This window comes from Perca flavescens, chromosome 2 (genome assembly GCF_004354835.1).
Source record: "Perca flavescens isolate YP-PL-M2 chromosome 2, PFLA_1.0, whole genome shotgun sequence".
Lineage (NCBI taxonomy): Eukaryota > Metazoa > Chordata > Actinopteri > Perciformes > Percidae > Perca > Perca flavescens.
The window spans coordinates 32,026,912-32,037,284 of record NC_041332.1 but is presented as its reverse complement, the minus strand read 5'-3'; the positions used below and the strand labels follow the sequence as shown (position 1 = coordinate 32,037,284).

Sequence of the window (10,373 nt, the reverse complement as noted above, 5' to 3'; positions counted from 1 at the left end):
TCTATTTGTCCGTTGTTTAGTTCCAAAGAAACACGACAATGTATAAAAGGCTCCATTACCTTGTACCTCACGTTATGGCTCCGTAGCAGACGTTTTTGTAAAAATAAGCTAACGATTGTGTCATAACCAAGTGACTTACTGTCGCATAGTAGAGGAATTTGTGCAGGAGAAGCTTGCAGGCAGTTTCGACTTACATGAGATGTTTAGGTTTAATTACTAATGTTAACTAGCATGTTAGTGATGAATAATTAGCCCGTGCCCATGTTATCTCCTTACATACACCTACAGTCTCCGTATCTGTAAGATTGGGAATGATTGAGATTTCTCTTGGCACAGCTACCAGAAGACTTACAACTTTCAGACACGTTGCTCACGTCACATTCTCTCAGTTGGAGGCTGCGCAGTAAAGCTGGCCATCACCGGAAAAGTGCTTCTAATAGCCTTCACTGGTCTTCGTCCAGAGCAACGGGGTCTATTGGTCCATTATATACTGTCTATGGTTGGTAACTTGTATGAACTTCGCAGCACCTGTATCCCAACATTCATTTCGGCATTCAATGATGGTTGGATTTCCAGTACATAGACAGCCCAAAAACCATAGACAGTATATAAAAAAAAAACCCGGGACAATTTTAACAATTTCCGCCATCTTATTCATCACTAAATTCACTTCTGAGAACATTTTAGGCGAGAAATGAAAGGTTTAGATTTCAAATATAGGCAGTCTTGTGAAAATCTTTGCCAAATTGACAATTTGCTCCAAAGTTTTCAGAGCTCCATAAATTGACAAGGCCGCCAGCTTGCGCCTGCCGGGGCCGCTAGCTCGGCGCTCGGACAGTCACACTCGGAGACCCCGCTGTAGGACACCGGAGGTCTTTTAGACCGGTTCCGTAAATAAGAGGCTTTTATTTCGCCGTTGACGGATCGTTTGTTTAAATATCACAACACATATCCATCATAAGATTAACGGGAACTTGTGTTAACTTTTTTTTTTTGGAGTTAAACCCAACACACACACACACACACACACACACACACACACACACACACACACACACACACACACACACACACACACACACACACACACACACACACACACACACACACACACACACACACACACACACACACACACACACACACACACACACACACACACAGGCAGAGGAGAGATATACCATAGACTGTTTATTATTAGTCTATGAGATATACTTGTTTCTTTTCGGGAGACTTTTTTAAATTATGTCATAGGTTTTAAGCCTACATTATATTTTATATTTAGTTGATATTTTTGGTGTATTTGTTTTCTGATTTATTAGAAGTTGAGTTTCAGTTTGTATGATAAATGAACAGTTGTACATAAAGTGGTAACATGCTATGACATGTTATGTAGACTAAAGGTGAGACACCAACCTTTATAATTTGAATTTCTAATTTCCATATCCCTGGGCATATAGACTACAGTGCACTACAATAATATAGAAATGATAATTCCACATTACACTAATAGGAAAACAAAGGACACACCAGTGCATATGCCTATTTATTTTTTTAATTGAAACTGACTTAAACTTATACACAAATAATATGGATCGCGTTCCACTCTTTTGAATAAGTCAAGGGTGTTTAAGCTAAACCATAAACAATAAAACTAAAGCTCAATTTGTTTTATTTTTCAATATTATTGCAATAGTTGTAGCATTATGAGGGTTTCTTGTCCAGAGATTGTTTAATTACAAATTGGTTATATTGTTGTGGTTTTTATATCTAGCTGGTATTTTGGAGCCTTGTTGAGCAATAACAGGAAGAATTCATCGTCTCAAACTGTTAACAGCGTTTTCTGTGCTTGTGAACTTGCGAGTTTATTCTTCCAAGAACAACCAGCAAGAACCTTCTCCCCAAGAACACAAGTCCGTACTTTGCATTCTTGGTATTGAGAAACGTCCAAAGATTCACCATCATCATTGAGTTGACAGATTTGAATGCACAGTGTTCGTATATTTTGATCCACAGGTGTTAGTGATGATCCTATCAACAAATAGTTATTGGAAATAGAATGTGATGCAGAGAAAGACAAAGATGAAAAATCTACTCATAAACCCCTGGCTCTTATGGTTTGTGATGACATGAGAAAATGTTTCATTTGTGATTTTCTTTTCACACTGCCAGGGTACAATGCACCTGGAGAAAGGCAGCCAGGAATAAGGCTGAAAACCCGTGAGTGCGATATTAAAATGTGTATGAAATTGTGCCTGTGGAGCTGGTATGCACACATTAGTGAATTAGAGCTGGAGCATACAATGAGTCACAAAGTCTTCCTTACTTTACCCTCTCCCTCGCTTTACTGCTCTCTGAGGATTAGACAAGATAAGCCTGCATATGTACGTGCCTGCGACGGCGATCCTGCCTAGTGCAGCCTTTTGATGGAAACGATAGAAAGATCCTGCGCCTGGTGAGCCACAGGTGGTTCCACATGGGGCTGGATCTGCATGGTTTTCAGTACAACGCGGTGTATAATCCTGCAGTGCGAGATGCCTTCACTGCCCCTGAGGAAAAAGACGAGGGATAATGGAATAGTAATGGAATCTGGCTGTTTGTCTGGGCCTGTTAGTAGTTGATTCATCTCATGTACAGCCCACACTTCGGTGATGAATGCAGAGACAGCTCACACATGGGAGTAAACTTGTGTAAAATTACAGGAGTGATGACTGTATTGGAAGCAGTTTTCTTTGAGACACGCAAAATATAGCATTTCCTCCATGAATTCATGGTGCTTAGTAATAATAATAATAATAATAATAATAATACATTTTATTAGTAGAGCACTTTTCATTGAAAAATTAATCCCAAAGTGCTACTGGATTTTAAGAACAGGGTAAAAAGAGAAGGAAAACCAGAGAAATAAAGATGAACAAATAAAGAAAAAATTAAGGATTTTTGCAAAAGCTTGCTTAAAAAGATTTTAAGTTTTTAAGCCCTTCTTGAATGAGTCAGTGGTTTGTGGAGCCCTCAGGTGGACTGGGAGGGAATTCCACAGGCGAGGAGCAGCTGAGCAGAAAAAACAGTCCGCCATGGTGCGGAGCTTGGTCCTGGGGGGTAGAAGAAGGACTTTGTTCCCAGAGCGGAGGTTACTTGAGGAGGTTTGCCAATTAGAATAGCTTCGGTTTTGGAGTTATTGAGCTGTAGAACGTTTTCCTTCATCCATGCCTTTATCTCCTCAAGGCAGGAGCTCAGTGCTGATAGCAATGACAATGGTGGTGATGACAACAGTGAGGCTGCAGATGAGATGGAGTTGGTTTTTATATATAGCTGAGTGTCATTGGCGTAGCAAATGAAAATATTCCATGCTGGCTGATGATTTAATTTAATCAGGTAAATCGATTGTGACATGTCACATTCACACAGTTACACATTCATACCTGGAAGCTGCCCAGCACAACCACAGTCTGATCTGCTGGCCACTGAGCAGCTCCACTGGAGCAGTTGGGGTTAAGGGCCTTGCTCAAGGTGGCAAGCGCTGCTCTTTCACTTTCCCCACCCAGATTTTATCCTGTCAGTCTGGGGATTGAACAGACGACCTCCCGGTGGTCACAAGCTCGCTTCTTTAACCTTTAGGCCACCACTGCCCTTATGATGCGGCCAAGGGAAAGAGTGTAGCGGGTGGTCAGTTCTTGGCCAGTTGGGCCAAGAACTGACCCTTGAGGGACACCACAGGTGACTGTGTGTCTGAGACCTTGCACCTCCCAAGGAGACATATTCATATTCAACTTAGCTACATTAGATGGAAGTATAAATCTCCAAGGATATAATATATAAACTACGAGCCTAAATATCGAATGAGCGCACATATAAGATATATAAGATAACCAGAGGGAACCTATGATATGTCCATTAGAAGATCTTCGCTGACACAGAGCCAAGGGGAATTATTTCTATCTGGTGTTTCCTCTGTTAAAATAATGTTTTCTCCATCTGCAGCGGTGTGCTCAAAGGTATATAGCCTGCCAAATTTAATAATTAAATTGAAAAGCTTCTGCAGGAAACACAAGGGAGCTGTGACAGTGGAAGTGTTACGGTTGATAGAGAACAGGAAAGGGAAAGGAGTTTGGTAGTGAGAAGGAAAGCCAGATAAAGAGAGGAAAATAGCATGAAAATACTAACAGTGGAAATCTTTATGGTAGATAAAAGTTTTCGATAGATAAAAGACGCAAAATGGGCTTTAAAAGTAAAGAAGGAAAGATAAAGTTCTATCTTACTGTTGCCTCAAGGCTATTTGTTCAAATTGTTTAATCTCTAACCTTGAGTCTTAGAGAGATCCAACTGCTTCAGCTTTTTAACTTCAAAGATGATCAATGACATGTGATGTGACATTGACAGCAATTCAAACTAGAAAACAAAGAGTAAAGTGTGACCCAGATTATTTTTTCACCATAAAGTTAGTGTATATGCCGACTGACAAGCTATGTACATCTTTTCATGTAGTGTATGGTTTGAAATGTTTTTCATCCAGATTCTTCGGCTTACTGGACAAATTCAAGAGGGAGAACAGGAAGGAAAACATTCTTCAAACTTTAAAAAATATATAAAAATAAATTAAAAAAAATAAATGTGACCACAGACCAGCCAGTCGAAAAATTGGTCTCAGTCTGCAAATACTGTGAAATGAATGATTGAGCTGAGACCAAAGTGAACCTTTATGTGTTTGTGTTCTTATTTGTATAAAGGAAGTCTCTCATGCTTTCTGTGTATGTAGAGATAGTCATAAATGACCAGGGCTGCTCTCGTCTCTCAGTTTCTTTTCCCTAAAAGAGACATTTAACGGTCCCTTGGTTTCTTGCTTTTGCTTGTTTTAGTGCTACGGTAAGGGTTGACACACGGAAGGCTTCGACTGCAGGCCCAGAGAGGATCGCTCCTCTATTCACACTTGGGGAATGACAGTTTCCCTGGTAACAGAAAACGAATCAGGCTGAGGCTTGGAAAAAGGAAACAATCTGGCATCCAAATGCAATTAATGGCTCTGACACACCAACCCGACGGCCGACCTTCGGCAGAAAAGGCAGTCGGACTGGCTGCCTCCCCAAGTGCCTTGGAACACACCGAAGCGACGGGAACTTGAGCGTACGTTCTGTGCGTGCGTGAGACGTAATATGTCTCCAGAACAGCAGGCGGCGCTAATCTGTATTGTCCATCCATCCATCTTCGTCCACTTATCCGGCTCCAGCAGGGGACCCCAAACTTCCCTTTCCCGAGCAACATTAACCAGCTCCGACTGGGCGATCCCGAGGCGTTCCCCATTTCGGCCGCTTGTACCCTGGATCTCGTTCTTTTGGTCATGACCCAGCATTCATGACCATAGGTGAGGGTAGGAATGAAAACTGACCGGTAGATCGAGAGCTTTGCCTTCTGGCTCAGCTCTCTTTTCGTCACAACGGTGCGATAAATTGAATGTAATACCGCACCCGCTGCGCCGATTCTCCGACCAATCTCCCGCTCCATTGTCCCCTCACTCGCGAACAAAACCCCAAGGTATTTGAACTCCTTCACTTGGGGTAAGGACTCATTCCCTACCTGGAGTAGGCCCTCCATCGGTTTCCTGCTGAGAACCATGGCCTCAGATTTAGAGGTGCTGATCCTCATCCCAACCGCTTCACACTCTGGTGCGAACTGATCCAGTGAGTGCTGAAGGTCGCAGGCCAATGATGCCATCAGGACCACATCATCTGCAGAGAGCAGCGATGAGATCCCGAGCCCACCGAACCGCAACCCCTCCCCAACCCGACTACGCCTCGATATCCTGTCCATAAATGCTACAAACAGGATTGGTGACAAAGCGCAGCCCTGGCGGAGGCCAACCCTCACCCGAAACGAGTCCGACTTACTGCCGAGAACCCGGACACAGCTCTCACTTTGGTCGTACAGAGATTGGATGGCCCTGAGTAGAGACCCCCTCACCCCATACTCCCGCAGCACCTCCCACAGTATCTCCCGGGGAACCCGGTCATACGCCTTTTCCAGATCCACAAAACACATGTAGACCGGTTGGGCATACTCCCAGGCTCCCTCCAGGATCCTTGCGAGAGTGAAGAGCTGGTCCGTTGTTCCACGACCAGGACGGAATCCGCATTGTTCCTCTTCAATCGGAGGTTCGACTATCGGCCGAACCCTCCTTTCCAGCACCTTGGAGTAGACTTTACCAGGGAGGCTGAGAAGTGTGATACCCCTGTAATTGGCACACACCCTCTGGTAACATAGAGGGTGTATTAGTTGGATTCAGGAGTTCCTCAAAGTGCTCCTTCCACCGCCCTATTACCTCCTCAGTTGAGGTCAACAGTGTCCCATCCTTACTGTACACAGCTTGGATGGTTCCCCGCTTCCCCCTCCTGAGGTGGCAAACAGTTTTCCAGAAGCACCTTGGTGCCGACCGAAAGTCCTTCTCCATGTCTTCTCCAAACTTCTCCCACACCCGCTGCTTTGCCTCTTTCACGGCAGAGGCTGCAGCCCTTCGGTACCCTGCAACAGCCTCCGGAGTCCTCTGGGATAACATATGGGACTAAGACTCCTTCTTCAGTCGGACGGCTTCCCTGACCACCGGTGTCCACCACGGTGTTCGTGGGTTACCGCCCCTTGAGGCACCTAAGACCTTAAGACCACAGCTCCTCGCTGCAGCTTCAGCAATGGAAACTTTGAACATTGTCCACTCGGGTTCAATGCCCCCAGCCTCCACAGGGATGCACGAAAAGCTCCGCCGGAGGTGTGAGTTGAAAGTCTGTCGGACAGGGGCCTCCTCCAGACGTTCCCAATTTACCCGCACTACCCGTTTGGGCTTACCAGGTCTGTCCAGAGTCTTCCCCCACCCCCTGACCCAACTCACCACCAGATGGTGATCAGTTGACAGCTCCGCCCCTATCTTCACCCGAGTGTCCAAAACATACGGCCTCAGATCAGATGAAACGATTATAAAATCGATCATTGACCTTTGGCCTAGGGTGCTCTGGTACCAAGTACACTTATGAGCATCCCTATGTTCGAACATGGTGTTTGTTATAGACAATCCATGACTAGCACAGAAGTCCAACAACAAACAACCACTCTGGTTTAGATCAGGGAGGCTGTTCCTCCCAATCACGCCTCTCCATGTGTCTCCATCATTGCCCACGTCCCCCAGCAGAACAATGGAGTCCCCCACTGGAGCCCCATGCAGGATTCCAGTCAAGGTCTCCAATAAGGCCGAATACTCCGAACTCTTGTTTGGTGCATATGCACAAACAACAGTCCGAGTTTTCCCCCCCACAACCCGCAGGCGTAGGGAGGCGACCCTCTCGTCCACCGGGGAAAACTCCAACGCAGCGGCGCTCAGCCCGGGGCTTGTGAGTATCCCCACACCCGCCCAGCGCCTCACACCCTGGGCAACTCCGGAGAAGAAAAAGAGTCCAACCCCTATCCAGGAGTATGGTTCCAGAACCGAGACTGTGCGTAGAGGTAAGCCCCACCAGATCTAACCGGTAGCGCTCCACCTCCAGCACCAGTTCCGGCTCCTTCCCCCACAGAGAGGTGACATTCCACGTCCCCAGAGCCAGCGTCTGCTGTCCAGGTCTGGTCCGTCGAGGCCCCTGACCTTCACTGCCACCAGTGTAGCAGCGCACCCGACCCCAATGGTTCCTCCCACAGGTGGTGGGCCCACAATCTGTATTGTCACTTAAAAAATTAAAACCGGCAGCTGATTGGACGAACGCGCCACGTAGGTCTGGCTTCTCCGGAATTTCAAAGCCAGACCATCATGGCGGCTCGTTCGGAATACGATCTCATATTTTATGAAAATAGTTCACCGAAACGTGTTTCTGAAAACATTTAAGCGAGAAATAAGCCATGCAGTTGCTGAATCTGTTGTCATTTCAGATCGAAAACTTCAGTTTAAAAGATTTTCGTCAGATTATGAGAGACTCTAGTCACACTCGTCCCGCTCGTCATTTCTGGGTTAGCACTCCACCAATCAGATGGGTCATCGAGTACGACTGCATGCCTTCCAATTCAACAAGATAAATCGGCCCAAATGAAGGCCGACGGCTCCTCTGACTGACGACGGCACGGAATACACCAAACAGAATCGAGTCACTGACCTCGTCAGACTGTCCGACGGCCGATAATCGGGTTGGTGTGTCAGGGCCTTAAGAAAACACATATCCAAGTTGAAAATGTATTGAAACAGTCAAACACAATACATCATAACCATATACTGTACCTGTACCATTGCCTATTTTAACAATATAAGTGCATAATTTCTGTTCTTTAAAAAATGATTCAATATTTTTGTAAAATTAAAAGATTTTAATAAAATGTCAGTTTTCCAAACTTGACTTGACTATTATTTGTATTCACAATTATGTCATTGGTCTGTTAATATGTATTATATGTATATAAAAAAACTAATCAAAAGTTGAAAAATGTACTTTACTAGATTGAATGACTGGCCTGAATGCTCATCTGAACACGCGTTGAGATTTTCATGAGCAATATTTCACTAGAGATAAATAGAGGAGATGTGACGTTACCTGCCATGTATGGAGCCCATTAGGCTTAAGGTGAGTTATAGAATACAGTATTATAGTAATTTGTGCATCAAGCATTCTCTTTCTGTTCTGTTCAGTAGGTCTTTGACTCTCTCACCGCTCTGTCTCAGTGACTCTGGCTGGCTACCCTTTCTCTCCTGCATCTCTGCAAGGTCAGTTCAGCCAATTACTTTCCTTGTTCAGGAGAAGTAGAGTGTCCTTCTCCCCTCTTCAGCTGTACAAGTGATGAGATCAATAGCACTCCTGGTCCATAGTTAGAATGTCTCTTTTATTAGCTCTGAGCCATTCTCCTGACAACAACCACACTCTTTCAACTTAGGTTTCACTGTCACACCGGGGAGCAAAGTGAAGTGCTTTGTCCTAAAAGGAGATATCCTCCAGATAAAAAGAGAAATTACACCCATGGCTGGAATTGACTCCTGAAATCAAAGTGAAGCAAGCACCTAGTGTTACAATCCTGGTGAATTGCAGGTAACACAATTATATCAAAGTTGATATATAGTATTTTGGAATGAAACCCACACCATACTTTTATCTGAATATCGTTGTGCTCCATTAAACAATATCCGCCAGTACAGTAGAAGCAAAAAGATGCAGAATTTAATAAGTTTGTTCACTGAGGTGCTTTTAAGGTAAGGTTAAGGTACTTTATTGTCACATACACATACATGTAGCGAAATTCATTCTCCGCATATAACCCATCCCTCAAGGGAGCGGTGGGCAGCCATTTACAGCACCCAGGGAAAATAATGCTTTGTATTATGTTTTATAGAATTGTATGAGAGACTACAGCAGAGAATATTACTAATTTAGGGTTAGAGTAAATAAATATTTTTGTAAAATATGAAATCCACATCAACCTAACTAGTGTACTTCCTTTTTTAATTAATACCATAAATGTATTTTGCGGTTACCATAACAAATCAATAATAATAATAATAATAATAATAATAATAATAATAATAATAATAATAATATATACTTATAGATCAGCTTGAGAGACTGGATAAATTGCATTCAGCACTAGCACTGCCAGGCATTTTAGGTGTAACCGCCTAGTCCGACGCCAGCATCTGTATCCTTCTGTTATCGCTGACCTATAGCGCTGCGTTAATCTCTATAGCAACAAGGACACACGCAGCCCCCACACACTATTCACAACCAGATAGCTTATCTAACAGCTTGATCCCACACAAAACTGGTGTACTCTTAGTAGTGTACAGTAAAATGTGCTATTTAAAAAAATATATTTTCACGCTGCCACCCAATTCGCTAATAGTCCAGCCATTTGCGCTGTACGTCGTTCCAAGACAACAAAAAATCTCAGAGCAACGCCTGCAAGTAAATAGTTTTTAACCAAAAAACACATTTTTATTTTGATACTATCTGATGCTGTTTTGAGATATTGTGTTACCTGCAGCCTGAAAGCTAAAAGACATGAAACAAATGCTAAAACATCTATCTATAAATTGCAGGAACGTCTGTCTGTCTGTCTGTCAAGCGCATATCTCTTGAACCGTTAGTCCGATGGATTTCAAACTTGACAGGTGTCTTGCTACGGGCACGAGTAAGTGTAGTGCCAAGGTTGACGTTGTTTGGATATAAAATGCAAAAGATATAAAAAGATATCGTCGGTAAAAGAAGCACACATTGGGTTTTGCTGCTCTAGCCGCTGGTCCCTCCCCCTCTCACACTGAGTGAGCAGGACCAGAGACCGATAAAGAGCAGCAGAGCTTTGGCAGCTAAAATGTGACATACACCTCAGACCCACAAACATGTGCAAAGTCGCACTACGTTAAAGTG

The 10,373-nt window shown here is 43.9% G+C and overlaps 1 long non-coding RNA gene across 2 annotated transcripts in view; it reads right to left on the bottom strand.

Annotated features, from left to right (window-relative positions):
• Window positions 1-2,017: 2,017 nt before the first annotated feature.
• Window positions 2,018-10,373, bottom strand: part of LOC114547811 (uncharacterized) — a 35,337-nt gene continuing 26,981 nt past the window's right edge. Inside the window, exon 3 of one of the 2 annotated variants that reach the window (XR_003691275.1) lies at window positions 2,018-2,549. This is a non-coding gene — a long non-coding RNA (uncharacterized LOC114547811). Of the gene's footprint in view, window positions 2,550-2,992; window positions 3,279-10,373 lie in introns of those variants that run through there. The other variant, XR_003691274.1, reaches the window with a different exon arrangement.